The following is a 24686-nucleotide window of genomic DNA, read 5'->3' on the forward strand; positions in this document are numbered from 1 at the left end:
TATTCCCTGCAAAAGCATGATGACCACCAAACTGTTCCAACCCCATGTAAACTTCCAAACTATAAAAAAAGTGAAATTGTTTCATTACAAACCATTGTTGGGAAGGGTAAAGACCACTCTATACATAGTTCAAAATAAACATTGTTCAAATGGCATTGTTTCATAACAACCCACACTGTAACCATAAGCAACTGTGAACCAAAAAGCATTTAAGAAGCACCAAAGGAAGTAGCTCCAACTACAACCATCTCCAAAAACCGAAAGCAAGCAGCTCCAACTACAACCATCTCCAAGTCCCACAAGCAACTAGCTTCAACCCCAACCATCTACAAATACGACAATCAGTTGCCACCAGGAGCTGAGGATTGCTGAGTCCCAAAATATGGTCCACTATATTGAGCACCAGATGTAATTCCCACGGCCGAAGTACTAGCACCTTGGGTTCCACTAGATTTCCTTGGTGACTACACATGTGCCAACAAGCAATAGTTAGGTGACCTATTATAATTCATATATTAAGGGGAGATAACAAATACAAAGTTTGTGACTTACTTGTCTAATTGGATACGAGAAAAAGTGCCCTTCATATATACCAACCCCAAAGGGTCCACCTCTGCCACCTCTTTGTCGTCTCCCTCCTCTCCCTCCATCTCTAGAGCTAGTTGCCTCTACTCCACCTCTCCCACCTCTTGTGCCTCTTCCTCGAATTTCAACAGTAGCCTACATGTAACATTGAAGCAAAATAACATTAGCAAAACAGTCAATAGTAATTGTGGCATAGAAAAAACAAATAGTTATAGGTTGAACTTTTGCTACCTGCTCATTGCTACCCCCTACTACAAAAGTACTACCTCTCCCACCACCTCTTCTGCCTCTCCCTCCGATATCAACAGTAGCCTACATGTTACATTGCAATAAAACACATTAGTAATTGTTGTAAAGATAATGCATAAGTGAATAGCTTCAACTTTTGGTACCTGCTCTGTGCTACCCCCTACCCCTCTGCCACCTCTTCGTCTTCTACCTCTGATAACTGGTTCTTTTCCTCTACGTTGTCCTATGCCCAGGGAAGTAGTTGTTCTTGTCCCTCTAGGAGCAGCCTTTCTTTTCTTTTTGATTGGCCCTTTACAAGTGCGGGTGTTGTGTCCAAATTGACCACACTTACCACATTTTAGGGACCCATGCTTTCTTACCAACTTGAAAGGGTTAGCAGCTCTTCGGGGCTCATCTGCATCCCTCCTCAACTTCTTTGGCCTTTCTAGAGGCCTTCTCACTGGAGGTGGCTGGATGGGATCCATGTCTACTCGAGGCCATTGTTCTATACTCGCCATAGGGTGAATCATTTCTCTGTAATTCCTCCGGAAGGCATCAGTATGGTAGTAGGGGTGGACAAATTTTTTAACACTCTCCTTCTGGTAGAAGATGGCAGCAACCGCATATATGCATGGAATACTAGTCAAATCCCAACTCCTACACCCACAACACCGTTGTGCTAAATTGACAACATACTGCTTTCCATACCTTTGCACTTCATACTCCTCCCCACCAAACCACTCAACGTAGCAATCACAAGCTGCAACCTTAATTTTCTCCAGCTTCTCCTGAATTTTGGGGCAAACAGGGCCTTCATACTTATCTATCTCAGACCTCTGCTTTTGAAACCTCCTCATTAGAAGCCTTCTGATGGTCTCCAACAAAGTTAGGATAGGCTGGTCCCTAGCAGGTAGGATGAAGCCAATAAATGTCTCAGACAAGTTGTTCACTAGTAAGTTGCACTTCGACCTAGGGCTGAAACCCGATCTTGACCACAATGTTGGATTGATTTTCTTCAAATATGCATACGCATTCTTATCTAGCTTCTCCATCTCTTCCATTTTCTCCTGAAAATCAATGGCCATGGTAGCATAAGCTGCTGACCACATCGTGTCTTTTACAATCTTCCCTTTGAACTGGGCTTTAAAGTTGTTGTACATATGCCTGACACAAAATCTATGGTCGGCATTTGGTAATATATCCTCAAAGGTTTCAACCAATCCCTGCAAAAGAAGGTGATCATGTATAAGTAGATAATAACATAACTCATATAAGTATTGTAAACTGTAAATTACTAAGATATACCTTCTGTCTATCGGAAATGAATGTCCACCCATGACTCTCAACTAACCGACTATCATTAAGCAGTGTCGTTAGAAACCACGTCCAGGAGTCCTTCAATTCAGCCTCTACCACTGCATAGGCTATCAGGAACATTTGTTCATTTGCATTCTTCCCAACTGCACTTAAAATTTGTCCTCCCCAGGGTCCTTTCAAATGGCAACCATCCAAACCAATGAAGGGCCTGCAATCGGCCATGAAACCCTGCCACATAGCGTGGAGACTAACATAAAGCCTCTGGAAGGTTGGCATCACATCCAAACTTGGCCTTTCGACCTTCAACTCCACACAACTACGTAGGTTTCTAGACCTAACAAGGTCACAATAATCCCAGACTCTAGCATACTGCTCCACATATCCACCCTCAATGCATACCATAGCCTTCCTCTTTGCCCTATATATCTTTGCATTTGACACATCAACCTTGAAATCTCTTTTCACACTCTTTCTAATTGCATGGACATTCCAGTTGGGGTCATCCCTGATCTTCTCAAGATATTTAGAAGACAACCAAGAAGAAGTCACCTGGTGGTTTTGATATGATCTGGGGCACTTATGTTTGGGAACATAGCTTTTATTTGGGAACCTTCACCCATCTGCATAGGAGAAGCGTGTGTCCTCCAACCACACTTAGTCTTGCATATTGTAGTGACTCTCGAAGTCTCATTCTTTACAAACATGTAGTCAAACCCATGCTGGATAACATATTTCTTCAATATAGCTCTAAATACTTGAGGAGAGCTAAATATCATCCCCACAGCAAACACTGGCTTCTGCATATCCACATGCTCATTGAATTCAACTCTAGGTTCTCGTTCATCTGTAGAAGACCTTGGACTTCTAAGGCACATGTCATCTTCATCCTCTTCAACTGCATTTGATCTTAGAGGCTCATCAGGTATAACTTCCTCTAGAAATGCTACAGGCACATCATCCTCATGATCTATAGCTGCTTCTTCAACAACATATTTAGCTCCGCCAAAAAAATCATCACCATGATCATCATAATCAGCCTCACTTCTATAACTACTGTCACTATCATCATACTTGCTTGAAACATCGTAGTCAATATCAAAAGAATCATTAGAACCTTCATCAGGTACATCACTATGGACAGGTGGAATGGGTGTCTAAACTTCCTCACCCAAAACATGATCATTAATATTTCTACTACTGGGGTCTCCAACTGACTAACAAAATATTCCTCAGCTTCAGATTGTTGTTCAATTGGGGACTCTTGTGGCCTACCCAAACTAGCCAAAATCATATCAACAGCTCTAACCAAATTTTCCTCAGCTGCCGTCTCCACTGCCCTACCCAAGTTGACATCAACTTCAACCTGTCCAGTGGGGACTTCAACCTGTCCAGTGGGGGCCTCCACTTGACCATCCAATCCAACATCAGCTCCCAACATATCTATCTATGAGCTCCCTCCCAAGCCACATTTCTGTGAGCTCATTCCGAACACATCAACTACATTTGGTGCCAATGGGGGGGGGGGTGTCAACATATATTGTGATGGTATCTTTCCCTCTATTAAGCTCTATCATTTGCAACACATATCTATCGGAGTCGATCCTTTGGAAACCACCTTGCTTACCCCTCCCTTGAAGTTTACGATACATGAACAAGTGGATAGGGGTGCCTACTGTTTCTGACATCATGTCTTGCATTTCAAAGAGAGAGAGCTTGTCTGGGTCCACATTATCAATGTGGTTAACTGTTCCCCCTTTATATGCCCTCTTAGATTTGTCAAAGTTGCCACCATGGTGGACCTCGAAAGTTATATAGTCCATCACTGTCATAGACAATTAGAAGTAGAAGCTGCATCCAACCAATGTAATACACGATGACCAAAGTAGAAGTTACTTTGTTACAAAGGGACTATGTTACTTTGTTACTTTGGTCCCTCAACAGAAGTTACTTTGTTAGAAGGACTATGATAGTGATGGACTATGTTACTTTGGCCCCTCAATGGTAAATGACCTAAATGTTAGTCCATCATTGTCATACACAATGACCAAAGTAACATAGTCCCTCAACAGAAGTTACCCTTATTGAATTTATAGAGGAGGACCACAAACTAACATAGTCCATCACTATCATAGCTACATTAACCTGATAAAGGTTCCTTGTCATAGGTACAGAGGGCGACCACAAAATAACATAGTCCCTCAACATAAGTTAAATGACCTAAATGGTGTCCTACAATGTCATTTAAATACACAATGGTACAAAAACCATTAAACCACACCTCATGGGTACATTAACCCACTATTTTGAAATGAAAATCGCTGAATTTACAGAGGGGGACCACACAGACACAAAAGGAAGAAAGAAAACAGAAACCCTTAAATTATTAGGGTTTATGTTCATAAAGGATCCAGTTTGGGGACCACACTCACTACACACAGCAAAACACATATAAAATTACTAGGGGACAAGACTCAAACCAAAAACAAAAAAAAACAAAACAGAAACCCCTAATTTATTCGAACGGAAAACACTAATTTAATCGAACCATGACAACAAAAACCCCTAATTTATTCATACAACGGTAAACAAACAACCTTATTCCTATAAAATAAGATTTCAAAAGGAAAAAATCCCAAAATCCCAACAGTCACAATCAAAAACACGAAAAAACGATAAAATATTAGGGTTTCAATTCAAAAACCCTACATCCATGCAGAAAACCATAAAATATGCCACAAGAACCTACATAAGTTACCTCATGATTTTTCCGCAGGTGGGAGATGAAGTTTTGTTCCAGAGATTGGGCGATGGGGATGACGACGTCAGATTTGGTGCGATTAGGCGCTAAGAGAAGGAAAATTCATTTTTTACCCTACATCTCTTCTTTGGTTTTTACTATAGTTAAAACGAGGGGTATTTTGGTCAATTCATCCTCACCGTTAGCTCCGTCCGGGTAAAAAAACCTAAACGAACTTCAGGGGGTGTACTTGTCACGTTTTGAAAGTCAGGGTTAGAAGTGTATATGTTAGAAAGTAGAGGGGGTGTAAGTGTAATTTTCCCTTTTTTTAAATATGGAGACGGAAAATGATAGTCGCCATTTATTTTATTTTGTAAAAAACATAAATTTACCCGACGCTTCCTGTTGGCACTCCGGGTGAATTTATTTGCTTGCATTTGATTCTTTTCCCAATTTTGTACATAAAGCTTGATGTTATAAAAATACATGAATTTACACACAACAATTGCATTTCATTTTTATTAAACATGAATGGATTATATATAAATTTCTATTTAATAACACACATAGTATATACAAATACTGTATTTCATTTTAGTAAACGAAACTTAACTTCATAAACCAAAATAACTGTGAATTCAGTCATATAAAGTGCATCCTTTGATACAAGCTGGCATATAGAGTTGGTGCAACAAAAGCATTGGAACTTTGAAGTTTTATGGCAGATGAAGTAAGAATGCCAACTACAAATCCATAGATCTTTTGTTTCCAAGAATGTGGAATCCTTCCCCACAAGCTAAGGATGATGAGGCGAAAGATGATGTAGAAATATGCCTCTTAAGTAGGTCGTTGTTCAGTCTCTTACGTAGACCTTCACATTCTTCCTTGAAGAAGTCATCGTCTGCAACCATGGTTTGGTCTTTGTTATCATCATCTGAATCTATTTTTGTGCCTCTATATACTGAAGCTTCATCGTCCGTCAGGATAAACTTCAAGCATGATGTGGACTTCGAGCAACTCTCGAAGCAAAGTCCATTGTTCGATGCAATTGCATCTTCTTGAGACTGACATCTACTTTTTCCAAAATCAAAATGCAAAACTAGTATCGGTAATGACTTCCACCATTTGTTGTTACTCCAAACACTATAAACTCGTCATCCGTCGACATAAACTTCGAGCATGATATGAATTTTGAGTAGCTCGCAAATCACTTCATTGATAGGGTAGAGCTCTTGCATTTGGCACTGGAAAACATGCACACTAAGGTTCCATAAACTGCATCAGAAAAACATAAAACCAAAACGATAACCCTAGTCTTAGTTTCAAAACCATATAATTCAATAGTAAATTATAGGGATATATAAAAAGTAAAACTTTTACCATTATCAAAGTATACAATAGCAATACATTCACCCATATGCCAATTTAGCAAGTCGGTTGAAGGCTAATATCTATCTATACTAATATACACAAAAGGGCTAAAGATATTGGTAAAAGTGCTAAAGATATTTGGACCCAATGTAGAACATGTTTGTCTCATTGGATTTGATGAAAATGATTTTTGTAGTACATCCGATAGTGATAGTGATGTTGATACGTCTTATGATGAATTATTTGATATACTACATGCAAATTTAAAAAAAAATGATGCTCTTAAAAAATTGCTTTCTAAAACCACAAAAGAGCTTGAAAATCTAAAGAAAAAACTTTGATTTAGTTTCTTCCAACAAAGTTCTTTAAGAATTTGATTTTTTGAAAAAGAAAAATAAAGCACTAAGAGAAGAAAATGAAGGTTTAAACTTTGAATTTTCTCAACAAATTGATGATTTAAAAAGTGGAATTTGAAAAATCAGTTAATGATTTAAAAAGAAGAAATCAAGAATAAAACCAAGGCTTGAAAGATGAAAACATTCAATCTTTAAAACAAATTCAGGACTTGAAAGTGTTGTGGGTCCAGCCCATGTGTAGGCCCCACACCCACTACACTCATGAGTCCTATTGATATAGGAAATAAGAACTTTCCTATGGTGAAAAGGAAATAGGAAAAAGGGTGCTGGGAGTTGTTGTGTCGGTGTGTGACGGTGAGTGTGTGAAAAAAAAAACATTACAAACACACACAAAAAAGGAAAGGCATGCAGTGAGTGAGGTTGTTGCCGTTTTTTGAGTGAAGAGAGAGAGAGAGAGAGAGAGAGAGAGAGAGAGAGAGAGAGAGAGAGAGAAGAGGAAGAAGAAGAAGGAGAAGAAGGAAAGAAAGCTGGGGTTTTTCTTCGTGGGTTCTTCTTGAGGGTTTTGCTTGGAGTCAAAACCTAGGGCCTATTCTTGGGAGTTCTTCCAGGAGATTTTCACCGCACCATTGAATCCTCTCGTTGCACGGAGACTTTGTGAGGATTTGGGTTTCTTCGACTTGAAGATCGAAGTGGGTATTTTTTGAGAAAGTGGGTTTTGTTGTTCGCAACAAGGTAACCTTTTATCTCTCTTGTTTCTTGTATTGGCTCAAGTTTTGGGTGAAAACTTGAGAGAAAGACATTGTATTACTTATTTGATTAGTGGATATTTCATCGTATTTGCTCCGTGGGTTTTCCCTCTTCGTTGGAGGGTTTTCCACGTAAATCTTTTGTGTTCTTTTGTGTAATTGATCTCTTGATTGTTTGGTTCTTTAAATCTACGTATTTATTTGCTTCGTAATTTTAGCGGGTTTTCTTCGGCGAAAAACCCAACAAGTGGTATCAGAGCTGAGGTTGTTTGGAAGCACAGTTGTTTGTGTGGATTGAGATGGAGAGTTCTACGGGAACCATGATCAAGCTTACAGGATCAAATTGGATGATTTGGAAACCAAAGATGGAGGATATTCTTTATTGTAAGGATTTGTATGAACCTATTGAATGTGATAAGGCCAAGCCGACTGGCATGTCTGATAAAGACTGGCAAAAATTGAATAGAAAGGCTATTGGACATATTAGGCAATGGTTGGATGACAGTGTGTTCCATCATGTGTCTAATGAAACATCTGCACATTCTCTTTGGACGAAGTTAGAGTCTTTATGAGAGAAAGACTGGTGGAAACAAAGCTTTCTTAATTAAAAAACTTGTGAACCTAAAGTTCAAAGAAGGTGGTTCGATCGCAGAGCATTTGAATGAAGTTCAGAGCATAGTAAACCAATTGTCTTCAATGAAGATGGTGCTAGATGATGAGTTGCAGGCATTGTTACTTTTGAGCTCGTTACCTGACAGTTGGGAAACTTTGATGGTGTCACTTAGTAACTCTGCTCCAGATGGTGTACTTAGTATGAACCAAGTTACTAGTAGCTTGCTTAATGAAGAGACTAGAAGGAAATCAACGGGTACAGACCATGCACAGGCTCTTGTCACAGAGAACAGGGATAGAAGTAAAAGCAGAGGGTCACAAAATTATGACAAATCCAGAGAAATGTCGAATTTAAGAGAGAAGAAAAAATGCTTTCATTGTGGCAAAGAGACATAAGGAAGAATTGTTGGGTTTACAAAAGAGAGCAAAAAGAAGGTAAAACTCAGAAAAATGATGATAATGACACTACGGCTATCGTGTCTAATGAAGATGTGATAACACTCTCTTTTGGAGAAGAAGAGTGTTTACATGTTGCAGATTAGGGTATAGAGTGGGTTGTTGATACAGGTTCTCCTTATCACGCTACTCCCAACATGGAGTTCTTCACGTCATATAAAGCAAGAGACTTTGGTATGTTGAAGATGGGCAATAGTAGACTATCAAAGATTGTTGGAATTGACGATGTGTGCATAGAAACCAATGTTGGGTGCACGTTGGCTTTGAAGGATGTGCGTCATGTTCCTGTTATGCGCCTTGATTTGATTTCTGAGATAGCCATGGATAGGGAAGGATATGAAAGCTACTTTGGTAAGGGAATATGGAAACTTACAAAAGGTTCACTCGTTGTGGCAAAGTGGAAGATTTGTTGCACATTATATAAGACTTATGCAAAAGTGTGCAACGATGTGGTAAATGTAACTAAGATGGTTCTCCTAATTTGTGGCATGAGAGGCTTGAAGACCCCAAAGGTAAAGGTGTGGTTGATGGTATTATTGATCTTACATCTATTCGTTATCCATTCTAGCATGTTACACATGGGGGATAAGTGCAAGAAGATGGTAGTGATCATGGATCAGATGCTGGTGGGCATGATACTGTGATAGATCATGAGCAGGGGGAGCAGCCCCTACAGACAGAGATAGTGGAATCTCAGGTTAGAAGATCTACTAGAGAGCATCAGCCATCAACGAGATATCCTACCTCTCATTATATATTGGTTACTAGTGAGGGGGAGCCAAAAAGGTTTCAGGAGATACAATCTCATAAAGGCAAAGAATAATTGGCAATAGTGGAATGATTTTTTAGGAACCGATGGATCCGTGATGTGATCGAAACACGGTTGGTGCAGTTGAAGAAGATTCGTACTGACAAGAATCTGTTTGATATGTTGACTTTGATTGTTTCCAAAGGAAAGATTGAGCTATGCCGAGACATAGCTCGTATGGACTCCAAGTGAGAGCCAAGGTTGGTGTCTCCTCTTCATGGGCCTGGAGGGGGATATTGTTGTGGGTCCAGCCCTTGTGTAGGTCCCACTCCCACTACACTCATGAGTCCTATTGATATAGGAAATAAGAACTTTCCTATGGTGAAAAGGAAATAGGAAAATAGTGCCGTGAGTTGTTGTGTCGGTGTGTGAAAAAAACAAATAGAAAAACACAAAAAAAAGGAAAGGCATGCCGTGAGTGGGGTTGTTGCCGTTTTTTGAGTGAAGAGAGAATAGAAAGAAAAGAGAGAGAGAGAGAGAGAGAGAGAGAGAGAGAGAGAGAGAGAGAAGAAGAAGAAGAAGAAGAAGGAAAGAAAGCTAGGGTTTTTCTTCGTGGGTTCTTCTTGAGGGTTTTGCTTGGAGTCAAAACCTAGGGCCTATTCTTGGGCGTTGGCGTTCTTCCTGAAGATTTTCACCGCGCCATTGAATCGTCTCGTTGCACAGAGACTTCGCGAGGATTTGGGTTTCTTCGACTTGAAGATCGAAGTGGGTAATTTTTGGTGAGAAAGTGGGTTTTCTTGTTCGCAACAAGGTAACCTTTTATCTCCTTGTTTCTTGTATTGGCTCAAGTTTTGGGTGAAAACTTGAGAGAAAGACGTTGTATCACTTATTTGATTAGTGGATATTTCGTCGGATTCGCCCCGTGGGTTTTCCCTCTTCGTTGGAGGGTTTTCCACGTAAATCTTTTGTGTTCTTTTGTGTGATTGCTCTCTTGATTGTTTGGTTCTTTAAATCCTCATATTTATTTGCTTTGTAATTTTAGCGGGTTTTCTTCTCCGAAAAACCCAACAGAAAGGAGAGAATGAGAAATTAGGAATATGTCTTAGTTAATTTATCAATGGAGACCAAATTGTGGACATTATTCTTAAAAGTTCTAGATACACAACTAACTATAGAATTTTCTTTGCATCTAGTAGTCATGCTAACCGATCCATAAAATATAATTACTGTGAGAAATTTGGACACTATAAATTTTAATGTAAATATAGAAATGAAAACAACTTTAAATGGGTTAGAAGACATGGGCCAATGAAATTTGGGTTCCTAAAGCCACTACTTGAACCTAGTTCATAAGTTTCACTTAGATTTCGGGTCTAAAACTAAAAATTGGTAACATGTCTGAAATATTATTGAAAAGAATTTTGAAAATCATTTAAAAAATGATGAGTTAAGCCCAAGGTTCAACTTCAAATGAAAATTTTAGAATCCTTGGTAATATGTTTGAAAAACCCCTCTTTTATCACATTTTAGAATTAGGAAGGAGGAGTTTTATATTGAATTATTCCTTGACAAAGGTGGAGCTTAAAATTGTCTTTTAATTTAATCCCCATTTCTTTTGAAAATATCTCAACCCCTTCTTTTTCTTGATTACAAAGGGGGAGAGAAATTGGAAGTCTTTGTTTTAAAGCATAAGTTTTAAAAGGGAATTTTAATTTTCTTTAAAACATATATTTAGAGGGAGCATATTTGCAAATCTTGTGTGTTATCATCATTAAAAATGGGGAGATTGTAAGCCCAATAATTCAACACTTGGCAATCTTCTATATTGTTTTGATGATTCCAAACACAAGTGATTATGTGTACTAATTGTGTTTGATGTTTAAGTTGAAGATTGAATCAAAGATCAAAAGTCAAAGAAGCTTGGATCAAGGCAACAGAGCAATATTAAAAACCAATGAAGCCAAGATAGAGATGGAGATCGAAGAAGATTAAGACTTGAAGTGGAAGTTCAAGTTGAAGATCAAAGAAGCAAGTCCTTTATCAATTCGAGTGTAAAAATGTAATCTCACTCTTAGATTTCATTAGAGACATCCAGGGGAACCTAAAAGTGACTATACTAAGTTAAATAAATCAAAGAATACAAGTGGGCCAAAATTCAAGTGCAAAAAGAGAGCTTAAAATTGAAAGGAACTAAAATGACACTTGCTTGGTTGACCATAGGCCATTATTATCTTATGGACAATAGCTCTAACTAATTTTTAAATAATTTTGAAATTATTTTTAGCAAAAAGTAGACTCCCTTAGTTTCCATAGAGCTTAAGATCCTCGAATTTCGATAAGAAAAGGGGAAGATATGATTTTTTGAAGTTTACCGCGCAAAAATGAAAAACCGCCTAAAACAGAGTGCAGATGTCAGGCCATTTGCAGACGTTCGACTATGTATCGGATACAAAAAATAAAATAACCCGTGGACGTCCAGGATTTGTCCGGCCTTCGTCCATTTTGACTGTTAGAGACTAGAAACGGCTAGTTTTGGCCTCTTTGCTCTATGTAAAGGGGTTCTGACCACTTAAGACATACTCTTAAACACCTCTTGAGCACATTTTAGAATGTTTTACACCCTTGTGCCTCTCGTGGTGGATATTTGAGGGTTTGGATCTAGGAATTATCTGTAAATATTTTTCATTGTTCTTAGAGAAATTCACTTGTTGTATCAACCTTTGAAGAAGGTTTTTTTCTTTCTTTGTTTCATTCATTGTACACGGTGAGTGTTGAGGCACATAGCTACCTCGGTTGACAAGTGTTGAGGCGCGGAGCTATCTCGATTGTTTGGAAAGTGTTGAGGTGCGGATCAATCTCTGGTTGTAGCGGTTTGGTCTTCACACGTGAAGAAGACCGGGTTTACTGAAGCCACCAAGGTTTTTTGGTGGAGTGGATGTAGGTCCGGGTTTGGACCGAGCCACAATAAAAATATCGGGTGCACTCTATTCTACTCTCTTTCTCTCTTGTTTTTGTGTGCACCTTTATTTTTATCTTGATTTTATTTAATTTGTTCTTTGTTTTAGTTTTGCAATTAATCTTTGAAAAGGGCAAACAGTTTTTAAACCCAATTCACCCCCTCTTGGGTTGCCACACCTGGGCCTGACATTATTTTCAATTGTGTAAATACCTTTTTCACACTCATTTTCCGGCGTATTGTCTCCACTCTAGTGACTGAGATAACTCACCCTACTCAAGATAAGTCACTCTACTCCATTTTAGAGGCAAGTCTTATGACAATTGTTATAGGATGAAATGTCAAGCCTTATCTCCCAACTGTGAAGGGTTTTAGGTCTACAAGGACCTGAAATATCATATCTTTCTATCCCTTAGGATTTGTGAATCCTCGAGTATGATATTCCGACCATGTTACCTAAGGAGAAACATCCATTTAGAAAAATTACCACATAATACAATCCTTAATTACCCAATAAAAATCATGACGTGCATAATATAAACAAAATGCAAGTATTGATACTGTATTTTAGGACATATACACTAGCAACCATCTTTACAAACCTTGTCCCACCTCCTAATTCGTTGGTCCAACTGAAGAAACCCTCCCTTGTAAAAGGTTTCGTTACTCTCATCTGTTCCTCATTTAACAACAATGTAGAGGTCCACAAAACCGGTTCCTACTCCATGTTACGACCCTCTAATCTTCCAGCATTCTAATATTCCATCTTCTATGTTTTGTTCTAGAGTGAGCGAAAGAGAATGTTTGTAAATTTTATTTTTTAAATAATAAAGCGAACAATAATTCACAAAATTTAGTTTTAAAGGTATCTTGATAAATATTATTTTCAATGTTAACTTTGAACTTACGATGGGTAACTTAATAAAATTTACAAAGTAGGGTCTATTAGACAAACATCTTGATAAAAATAGGAGAAAGGGGGTGGATGGCTAGACAAGTGATGCAGGGAGGCATCGAGCAACAAAAAAAGATAGAGATAACACAAACATGCACTAAATCATCTTGTGGGGGTTTGAAACTCATACCACGGTTTTGGAGAAAAACTCCAATATAACACATGATAGGAGCCAAGCTCCTTCACCCACGTGAGAGAGCCAAGGTTCTCTTCACAAAAATATTCCAAAATTTAACTTTATTCAAATCTATCTTTTTCTTCTCATATATAGATGGTAAAAACCTAAAATTGAAACCCTAAATGCTAACTTACCTATATAAATAACCTCAACCTTTGATCTAAAGTAGCACAAGTAAAAGTTAGAAGCCAGACTAAATCCTAAAATAGAAATCCCGTAATAAGCATGCACCATAACTGTAATTCGTCCAAAACATTGTCAAATCACTTCGTGATACTGGGTTATTTAGATAGGTAACCTAAAACCTTTCTAAAGATACCAAAGTCAAGCCAAACATACAAGATTTGATGCTAAAAAAATATACTGCAATGACGAAAATAGAAGATAAAGAATGTAAGACTTGTTCCTGTTAGAGGAATTAGGTCAAGCAAGAGGTTGCTTGAAGCATTACACCCAAGGTATCTAATTTGGAATACCAAGTTTGTTGCCTCCAGCACCTATATATAGAGATACACTAGGGTTTTAATAGGTTAGTGGGCTCTAGCCCAAATAGGTCCACTACACCGGTCCATTATCTTATTGGGCTTATATTAGAACATACATGGGTTATATTATATACCCAACAATCTCCTCCTATGTTCTACATATAGCACAATCCAATAGATAGTTAATGTGATGTCCAAATAAAATTATTGAATCATCCATATCACCATATCAATAAAGATCTGTAATCCAACTGAAAATAAAAATACTTTAAAGAATAACCAAGAGTTTTAGAAATAATCTAAACTCAAACATAAGTAGTTTCACATGTAGGTGAACTATTTAATCAATTGAAAAGAAAATAATAGTTCTCATTGCTCTATAAGGATTCACTCATCAAGTAAGTCATCCTCATCAAGATACAAATTGAGGCAATCTCCTCCATTTTTGCCAATTCCTGTAAATTACCAAATATGAATTTTATTAAAAAATGAATCCAATCATTTGTGTATTTTACTAAAAGTATCTAGTTCGACCAGAAGAACTTAGTACAATTTCATAATGGCTGAAAAAAACAAATATCAATATCAATAAGCATCAATGTTAAGTTTCAATCAAGAACAAGACCTAAACAGTTTCTTTTACAAAGAACAATTCCATGTTTTCATTTGGAATGTTACAGGCATCATATCCAAATTGAGTTAAGCTATTCATCAAGTTTGGAATGAAACAACCTTTCCCAAGAAGGACATGTCATCAAATATGGAATGACATAAAGACAACTGTAAACATCATTGACACATATCAAGTGCTTATCTTGGCCAAGATAGGGAGATTCGAAAAAATTCAAAATAACATGGATGTAGGTTAAGACACGTCTACACAGTCTTTAACCCCATTTCCCCCACAGTTTTGAATATTCGATCTTTGTTCAGTCCCTTCGTAAGAGCATCGGCCATATTATCATTCGATCTCATATCAACCAAAGTGATAATACCTTGTTCTAGAAGATAATTCGGCGTTGCATGTTTCAGCCTGACATGTCTCCTTTTACCATTAAAGACTAAGTTTTTCACAACTGTAATTGTAGCTTGATTATCACAGAACAAACTTAAAGAGTTAATCTTTAAATGGGTCAATGGAATGTTCAGGATCAGATCTCTTATCCACTCTGCTTCATCTCATGCAAAAGCTAAAGCATAAAGTTCCGATTCCATAGATGACAGAGCAATACAAGTCTGTCTCTTTGACTTCCTTGCAACAGCAGCTCCACCCAGTGTAAAAAAATAACCACTGATAGATTTACTGTCTCCTAATTCTGAGCCCCATGATCATCAGAATATCATTCCAAGATAGGAGGATGGCCATTATAACATAGAGCATATCCTTGAGTACCCTTAAGGTATCTCACCAGCCTTAAAGGGTATCCCAGTGCTCATGGCCAGGATTACTAGTGAAAGGACTCAGCATGCCAACTGTAAAGGCTATGTCTGGCCTAGTGCAACTCATAGCATACATGAGACTACCAATCAGTTTAGAATAATCTAACTGATTCACACTGTTTCCTTCATTAGAGATTAGCTTCTTGGTATAATCAAATGGTGTCTCAATCGGTTTACACTCACTGTATCCCCATGTAGAAAGTAGTTTTTCAATATAATGGGCTTGGCTAAGAGCAAGGTTTAAAATTTCAGTTTCGGTACCGGTTTCGGACCATGGAATTTTGAAATTTCGACCGAAATCTGGTACATAACCCGAAACAAATATTTTATTGAATATTAAATTTCGGCCGAAATTTCGGTAAAATATTAAATTAATATAAAAAAACAGTTTTTTGGGGTCAAATTTCGGAAAAACCGAAATTTCGACTGAAATAAATGACTGTTTCGGTTTTAGTCCATTTCGGTGTCGGTCTCCACAGAAATTTTGGATTTCGGTCGAAATTTAAAACCATGGCTAAGATTAATCCCTTGCCTTTCAAAACTTACTTTCATACCAAGAATGGTGTCAACCACACCAAGATCTTTCATGTCAAATTCTTTAGCCAAAGTGGATTTTACGTCACTCACTACAGAGAGATCGGAACCAAGAATCAACATATCGTCTACATACAAGCAAATAATCACAACCTTATTCGATACAGAACAAAAGTAAATGCATTTATCTGAGTAACTGGTCTGAAAACCAAAGCTCTTTACTACCTTGTCAATTTTTTGATGCTACAATGTAGGTGCTTGTTTAAGACCATACAAAGATTTGTGTAACTTACAAAGTTTTTTCTCGAAACCTTCCATGACAAACCCTTCAGGTTGGTTCATGTAGATTTTCTCTGTGAGGTCTCCATTAAGGAAAGTCATTTTTACATCCATTTGATGCACAACATACTTCTCAATAGAAGCCAAAGCAAGAAGAATTTTTATCGTTGCCAAATGACAGACCGGTGAGTAAACATCAAAGTAGTTTATCCCACTTACTTGAGTATAGCCCTTAGCTACTAAACATGCTTTATACCGAGCTATGGATCCGTCAGGATTAAGTTTCTTCTTCAAAATCCACTTACAGCCCACAGTCTTAGCCCATTTTGGCAAATCGACTAGCTGCCAAGTTTGATTTTGTAACAGAAAGCTCATTTCATCATCAATGGCTTCTGCCCACAACAAAGAGTCCATAGATCTCATCGCTTCCTTATAGGTTGATGGATCATTCTCTACATGGTAGGTCACAAAGTCCTCACCAAAGTTCTTGGGCACTCTATCTCTTGTAGAAACTCTTAAAGGTTCTGATTTAGAAATCAGTGTAGGACAGGTGTCAGAAATGTTCTGTTCAAACTCTACATGCGATTCTGTAACCATCTCAGTATCACCAGGTAAGTTCAAATCATGATCTCTGAGAAATTTATTCGCAAAGAATACTGCATCTTTAGATTCTATAACCAAATTGGTAGATAGATCCAAAAACCGATCAGCAGCACTATCTTCTGCACCACCTAGGTAAACAGAAGTGTTGGTTCTATGTCCTACCTTATGTCTCCTAGGGTGCAAACCTAGATACCTAGAACCATCTCAGTATCGCCAGGTAGGTTCAAACCATGATCTCTGAGAAATTTATTCACAAAGAATACTGCATCTCTAGATTCTATAACCAAATTGGTAGATAGATCCAAAAACCGATCAGCAGCAATATCTTATGCACCACCTAGATAAACACAAGTGTTGGTTCTAGGTCATACCTTATGTCTCCTAGGGTCTTGTATCATGACATAAGCAATACAACCCCAAGTCTTAAGAGTGTCATATCTACCAGGATGTTTATGCCATAACTCATAAGGAGTAGATGTCAACTTAGAGTGTGGTACTCTATTCAGGATGTGATTTGCAGTTAAAGCTGCTTCTCCCCAATAGCTAGTAGGCATGCCAGCTGTCAATAACATAGAGTGTAACATTTCAGTTAACATCCTGTTCTTACGTTCAGCTATGCCATTAGATTGAGGTGAGTAAGGAGCAGTAGTTTCAAGTATGATGCCCTGAGAGGCACATAATGCCTTGAACTCTGTCAAAGTGTATTCTCATCCTCTATCACTCCTAAATCGCTTAATTTTCAAGTTCAATTGATTTTCAACACGATTCTTAAAAAGTTTAAATTTATCAAAAGCTTCATCTTTCGATTTTAGGAGATAAATATGATAATATCTAGAAAAATCGTCTATAAAAGTGATTAAATACTTCCGACCACCTCTAGTAGTGAAACTTTAAAGTCATAGAGGTCAGAATGTATTAACTCAAGAAGTTGTGTGCTCCTAGAAACCGAACGAAAAGGTTTTCTAGTGATATTGGTTTGTGCACAAACTTCACATCTGTCAAATCTAATCGATGTATCTAAAGGTATATTATAAGTTTTAGCAAGTGTGATCATTTTCCTATAGTTCACATGTCCCAATCTAGTGTGTAACAACTTAGGATCAATCAAAGTGGAACTAACCTGACTAACGGTTTCATTTGCTAAACTCAATCTATACATACCATCGATTAAGAAAGCACAACCAAAATAATAAGAGTTAACAGTTAAAGTTACTCTACCACCCAAAAAGGATGAACACATGCCAGTATTGTCTAAAAGACTAATAGAAATTAAATTCTTTTGAATAGCAGGAACTACTTTAACATTTTTAAAGTTAGTATTTTACCTGAAGAAAGGACCAGGTTCGTAGTTCCAGTGTGAGTCACCTCTGCTTCAGCTCCACTAGCCACTGTAATGGTCTCTTTCACGCCAACAACATCAGTAAGTAGTTTATTCGAGTTGCAAACATGGCAGGTGGCTCTTGTATCTAACCGCCAGGCTGAAGAAGTACTGGCCTTACCATTGCCTAACATGGCAACAAAACTCTTAGGCGCAGCACTGCCCACCATCATATGAGCTTCCTTTTGTGGTGTGCCAGATTTAGCCTTCTTAGGTTGTTTACATTCTGCAACAAAGTGACCCCATTTTCCACAGTTGTGGCACTTGCCCTTATTTTTCTGAAAGATAATCTTTTTGGCCTCCAACTTGGGATGTTCACTTTTAGGTAACTTGGATTTCCGAGGAAATTTCTTGGGATATATTACCGCGTTAACAGCAGACTGTTGCTGTCTAACCATCTCCAAGTTATTCCTAGATCGATTCTCATCTTCGATTCGAATGAATCGTTTGAAATCATTCAGTCCCACTTGTACCTTTTTCCGATACATCTCGGTTTTGAAAGAGTGCCATGCAGATGGTAACTTGCATATAATTGCACCCACAAGAAACGAATCATAGACAACTATTTTTTCATTATGCAACTTAGATCTCAAATTCTCTAGATCAGTAACTTGAGGAGTGATTTTCTTGTCATCTTGAAACTTGAAATCCATCAATTTGTCCACCAGATGGGTCTTGGACAATTCTTCCTCATTCTTAAATTGAGAGTCTAAGTTGTCCCATATTGATTTAGCAGTATTATATTTGCTATAGGTTTCTGCAAGACGATCTGAAAGACAATTCAACAAGTAGTCGTTGCAGAAATCCTCATCTCTAAGCCATTGAGATTCATCAACTTCTTCCCTCGTCTCAGCAAAGGTACTCAAAACGGTGTAAAATTAATTCATATATTTTAGACCGAATTGAGTCTTTCGCTTCCATGAATTAAACTCAGATCCCCCAAAGGAGTGAAGTTTAACCATCTCAAATGGAATAGAATTATTTTCCATTGTATTAATTTAGAGAAAACTAAAAAATTGTAAAGAGTGCACCTGATTGGCGAAGCGCGAGAACCCAATCCGAGAACCGAATCGTAAACCAAAGCTGAGTTCCAAGAACCGAAGCCAAGAGAGTTGTAACAAGAAACTCGATTCACGAGGGTTTGTAACCCACCCACGTCCAAACGAGTTTGGTGGGAGAGGAAACCACGACAAGCCTCGACCATGCTAGGATCAGCCACCAAGGATTCTGTTGGACAAATTAGATGTTGTCCAGTAGGGTCTGATATATGGCTTGATTGAATCCAGAAATTAGAAATGTAAATAAATCAGTACTTAGCTTTTGTAGAAAATGTTTCTGTAAAACAGATCGAGAAGAAGAAGGCTGAACCGTGCCACTGGTCACTCTCCTTAAGAATTGTATCCGCCCCCTACCGGTGCAAACCGGGATCCGCGAACCGATGCTCCAAGATAAAACAGCCAAAGTTGGCTCCAATCCACGTGCACTCGCTGACTGGTCCACCCAGAATCACCGTAGAACTGTGCTCAGATCAGAACGGAGGAAAGGAAGAAGACAAGCGGAAACTTTGATGTTTTCTGTAAAAACTATATTCTCCAATGGTGTTGTTCTCTTCTTTTTATAGATGAGAATATGACTGTTGGAGGATAATTAATCACTATTAAAAGACAAAAACGTTTCTCTCCAACAGTCATATTTGTGACTGTTGAGATTTGAAACGGTTTTGCAATTAAGGGGTGTATCTTTATAAAAAACATGGGGTAAAAAGAAAAACCGTTTTTGGGCAATAAAAATAACCTTTTTTATTTAATACCCAAACCCAAACCCAAACCCAAACCTGGACCACGGACCACGGCCACGGCCCGGCCCGGCGAGGCGAGGCGCGCGCGCGCGTGTGTGATTTACATATAGGCTTGTGCTCTTCTAAAAGCCCAAGACCCAACAAATTCTAAAGCCCCTTGAAGGCTCAAGCCTTTCTCCAACTCTCCATCTTATATGGATGAGAAGAATTTTCTTCCAAAGCGATGTGGGACTATTAATTTGCCTTTGGTTTTGAAAACACACCACAAGCACACTCACCAAGATCTTGGGTTCAAGTTCCCACACATGCAAAAGTCTTTTGCTTTAAAACAAGAGAGGGAAATATAATTTGAATCTTCCCTCCAAATTTTTTAAACAAAAAGAAAAAGCATCTTTGACTTTTCAAATCTTTTATTATTATTTTTGTTCAAAAATTCTAACAATCCCCCACAAGATTCAAAATACAGTTGAAAATTGAAAACGGAAGTATCTGAGCACATTAGAAAATAGAGTGGATTCATACCGGTGTCTTTTGGACTTCAACCGATATTTAGGATAAACAGATTACGTTACCGAGTACGGGTAGAGTTAGACTCCTTCAACCTTTCCTCGTGGGTGTAACTGACTAACCTGTTATCCACACTCTACATTCGATTCCTTGGTGATTCATTCACAGTTTTGGAACATTTTGGCCTTGTTCCCCTCTTGGTTCTCATGAATGTTCTAGAGAATTACTCGTTAAATTCTCATAGGAAGCGGCCTTAGCTCCACATTCACTTAGGTCAGTCATCAAGTATGCACTGCAAGTAACATACCACCCAATACAGGTTATGATCTGATTAAGAGTCTATAACTCATCCTCTCTCATTTGCAGTGAACACTATCTTTCATCATTTTGCATCTAGGAGTAGGGGTGATAGTGTTAACAAACTATCCGGTGACTTGTTAGTACCCATTGAACCAAATTCCAGGGATCTCCTTTCACATTGGTTGGGTGTCCATCACTAATGGTTCATGCCACGAGCTTTAACCCCATTCCTTGCGATGTCTCATAAACCACCTTGTTTATTTGTGGCTTTGTCAGAGGATCTGCCAGATTCCTCTCTGACCTTACAAAGTCGAGTGCTATTGTTCCCTCACTCAAGTATTGCTTTACCAAATTATGCCTCAGGCGTATATGCCTTCTTTTGCCATTATAGGTCTTACTTTTGGCCTTGGCTAAAGCAGCTTGACTTTCACAGTGTAAAGACACCGAGGGAACCGGCCTTGGCCATAAAGGCACATCTGCCATAAAATTCCTGAGAAATCGCACCACCACCAAGGGTGAATAAATATCCACTGGTAGACACTGAATCTCTTGAATCAGAGATCCAATTCGCATCACTATAGCCTTCTAAGACAGCAGGATACCCCTTAAAATGCAGTCCAAAGTTTATTGTACCCTTTAGGTACCTTAACAACCTAGTCAAAGCCTGCCAGTGTTCATGTCCTGGTCTATGAGTGTGTTGACTAAGTTTTCCAACTGCTAGAGCAATGTCAGGTCTAGTACAGTTCATCAAATATGACACTGAACCTATAATCCTTGAGTATTCCTTTTGGGATACCATCTCACCTTTGTTTTTCTTTAGGTGTACCTGACAATCTAAAGGTGTCTTTGCAGGTGAACTATCATATTGTCCAAATTTCCTTAGAATGCTCTCTACATAATGAGACTGAGACAATATTATTTCATTTTCTTTTCTGATGATCTTCATCCCTAAGATTACATCAGCTTCACCCATATCTTTGGTTTCAAAGTTTGACATTAAAAATCTCTTAGTAGATTTTACTATGTCCAAATTAGTACCAATAATTAGTATATCATCTACATATACACAAAGTATTACACCTTTATCCCCATTAAACTTACTATAAACACATTTGTCGGATTCATTTATCTTATACCCATTTGTAATTAAGACACTATCAAATTTGTCATTCCACTGTTTAGGTACTTGTTTCAAACCATACAGTGACTTAATTAGTTTACAAACTTTGTTTTCATGACCAGACACAATGAATCCTTCAGGTTGTTTAATGTAAATTTCTTCTTCTAAATCTCCATTTAAGAAAGCTGTTTTTACATCCATTTGATGTATTACCAATTTATGAATAGAAGCTATAGCTAATAATATCCTAATGGTGGACAACCTAGCAACAGGAGAATAGGTATCAAAATAATCTATCTCCTTTTTCTGTCTAAAGCCTTTAGCTACTAGTCTTGCTTTAAACTTGTCAATTGTCCCATCAGGTCTTAGCTTCTTTTTAAATATCCACTTGCTATCTAGTGCTTTTGTTCCAGGTGGAAGGTCCTCTAGTTCCCAAGTGTCATTTTCTATTATGGAATCTAATTCACTTTTAATAGCTTCTTTCCAAAATACAGCATCTGGAGATGTTACAGCTTCAGAGTAAGTTACATGATCTTTATTTATTAGATAGGTGAACATCCCAGCTCCTAGATTTGTTTCTTTTCTTTGTCTTTTACTTCTTCTGAGTTCTTGAAACTCAGAATCCAATTCCTTTTCAGTTTCAGGTTGATTTCTTGAATCATTACTAGGTTCTTTAGGAATTTCTTTCTTCATAGGGAAGTGATGTTCAAAGAACTCAACATCCCTAGATTCAATTATAGTGTTATATTCAAGGATATTTTCAACTGATTTGAAAACTAGAAATCTGTAGGCTGTACTATTTTGAGCATATCCTATGAATACACAATCACATGTTTTAGGTCCTAGTTTTCTTTTCTTAGGTTCTGGTATTCCAACCTTAGCCAAACAACCCCAAACTCTCAAATGAGATAAACTAGGCATTTTGTTATGCCACAGATCATATGGTATTTGACCATTTTTCTTTGGAGGTATCCTGTTATATATATAACAAGCCGAAAGAAGTGCTTCCCCCCACAAGTTCAAGGGTAAACTAGAACTTATCAACATAGCATTAAACATGTCCTTTGATGTTCTGTTCATTCGTTCTGCTATACCATTTGATTCAGGTTGGTACGGGGCTGTGGTTTCATGGATAATATCATTATCATCATAGAACTTAGTTATAGAGTATTCTGTACCTCTATCTGTTCTAAGTCCTTTAATTCTTCTATCTAACTGATTTTCCACTTCATTTTTATATTTGATAAAGGCTTGTTCAGCCTCATCTTTAGTTCTAAGAAGATATACTTTAGTGTATCTAGAGTAATCATCTATAAAGGTCACATAGTACCTTTTACCTCCTCTAGATTCAAGATTTCTAAAATCAGCTAGATCACTATGAATTAACTCTAATAAGTCAGATTTTCTTTCAACACTAAAGTGAGGTTTCTTTGTGAATTTTGCTTCAACACATATTTCACATTTTTCTTTACTAGGTTCAATTTATTTATTTATTAAACCTAAATTACAAAGTCTTTTAATGTAAGGTGCACTTCTATGTCCTAATCTACCATGCCAAATATCAAAGGACTCAACAATGTAAGCAGAAGAAGATGATACTTTTTCATTCGGGATTTCAAGTACATTAAGAACAAATAAACCATTTGCATTGTAGCCCTTCCCTACAAACACATTATTTTTGCTAGTGATTGCCTTGTCTGCTTCAAAAGAGAGCTTTAGTCCATTCTTGTTCAAGAGCGCACCAGACACCAAGTTATGCCGTATATCCGGCACATGCAGCACCTCCTGAAGTGCAAGTACTTTCCCTGAAGTTAACTTCAGCAAGACCTTGCCCTTACCAACGACTTTTGAGGTCTGTGAGTTCCCCATGAAAACTTGATCCCCTTCCTTAACTAAGCTGTAGTTGTAGAAGGAGTTTCGATTTCTACAAATGTGCTTGGTAGCACCAGTATCCAGAACCCACTCCTTTGGATTTTCCACCAGATTTACCTCAGTCACAACCGCTGCAATCACATCTGCCTCGGTTAAATTAACCTTGGCACTGGACGAACCAGTCTTTCGGTGTCGGCAGTCCTTCTTGTAGTGTCCGGGTTTTCCACACTCAAAACAGACTCCTTTCTTTTTGGGTCCAAATTTTTTGAAGTTCTTTTCCTTCTCTGGTTTCAGATTCTTAGACCCATCATTCTTAGTCTCAACAATGTTTGCCTTAGAGGTATACTCTTTGGCATTTTATTGCTTATCTTTTAGTCTGTTTTTCTCTTCAATTTTAATCCGAACAACTACTTGGTCTAAGGTCCATTCTTTTGTCTTGTGCTTCATTCCGATTTTAAAATATTTCCAAGACAAAGGCAGTTTCTTAATAAGAGAACCAGCCACGAATGTGTCAGGTAACTTCATATCTTCCTTAGCCAATTCTCCAATTAGGAACTGATACTCATCTATTTGAGCAGATATAGGTTTCCCATCTTCCATAGCAAAGTCTAAAAAATTCCCTATCACATATTTCCTATTTCCAGCATCCTCTAAATCATATTTAGTTACCAATGCATTCCAAAGATCAGCAGCATGTTCAAATGAATAGTATACGTTATAAAGGTAATTTGACAAACCATTCAAGAGATGGTTCTTGCAAATATAATCAGCATTATTCCAGTTTTCAAAATCAGCAGAATCTTCAGATGGTTTTGATTGTGTAAGAACAAAAGCTGCACCAATTTGTTGTAGAACAAACAAGATCTGTTGTTTCCATCTTTTATAGTTCAATCCAGTAAGGCGTTCGATCTTGGAAAAATCTGGAATGGTGTTGAGAATTCTGTTCACAACAGATGTGCGAACAACCGTTGGATTGGAATTCTCAACAGAGATGATATCAACAGAAGTTGGGTTCGAATTATCAGAAGCCATATGATCAGATTTGAAAATTACGATTCTTAAGATTGTTGGACAAATTAGATGTTGTCCAGTAGGGTCTGATATATGGCTTGATTGAATCCAGAA

General features: G+C 37.8%; 1 long non-coding RNA gene across 1 annotated transcript in view; it reads right to left on the reverse strand.

The window, feature by feature from the left end:
• Positions 1-24686, reverse strand: part of LOC143889929 (uncharacterized) — a 41216-nt gene continuing 16530 nt past the window's right edge. The window contains exons 3-5 of the long non-coding RNA XR_013254996.1: positions 817-897; positions 553-720; positions 1-464 (exon numbers count right to left, since the gene is read on the reverse strand). This is a non-coding gene — a long non-coding RNA (uncharacterized LOC143889929). The remainder of the gene's footprint in view (positions 465-552; positions 721-816; positions 898-24686) is intronic.

This window comes from Tasmannia lanceolata, unplaced genomic scaffold (assembly GCF_043159265.1).
Source record: "Tasmannia lanceolata isolate RefF3 unplaced genomic scaffold, GAP_Taslan_0.1 ptg000013l, whole genome shotgun sequence".
Lineage (NCBI taxonomy): Eukaryota > Viridiplantae > Streptophyta > Magnoliopsida > Canellales > Winteraceae > Tasmannia > Tasmannia lanceolata.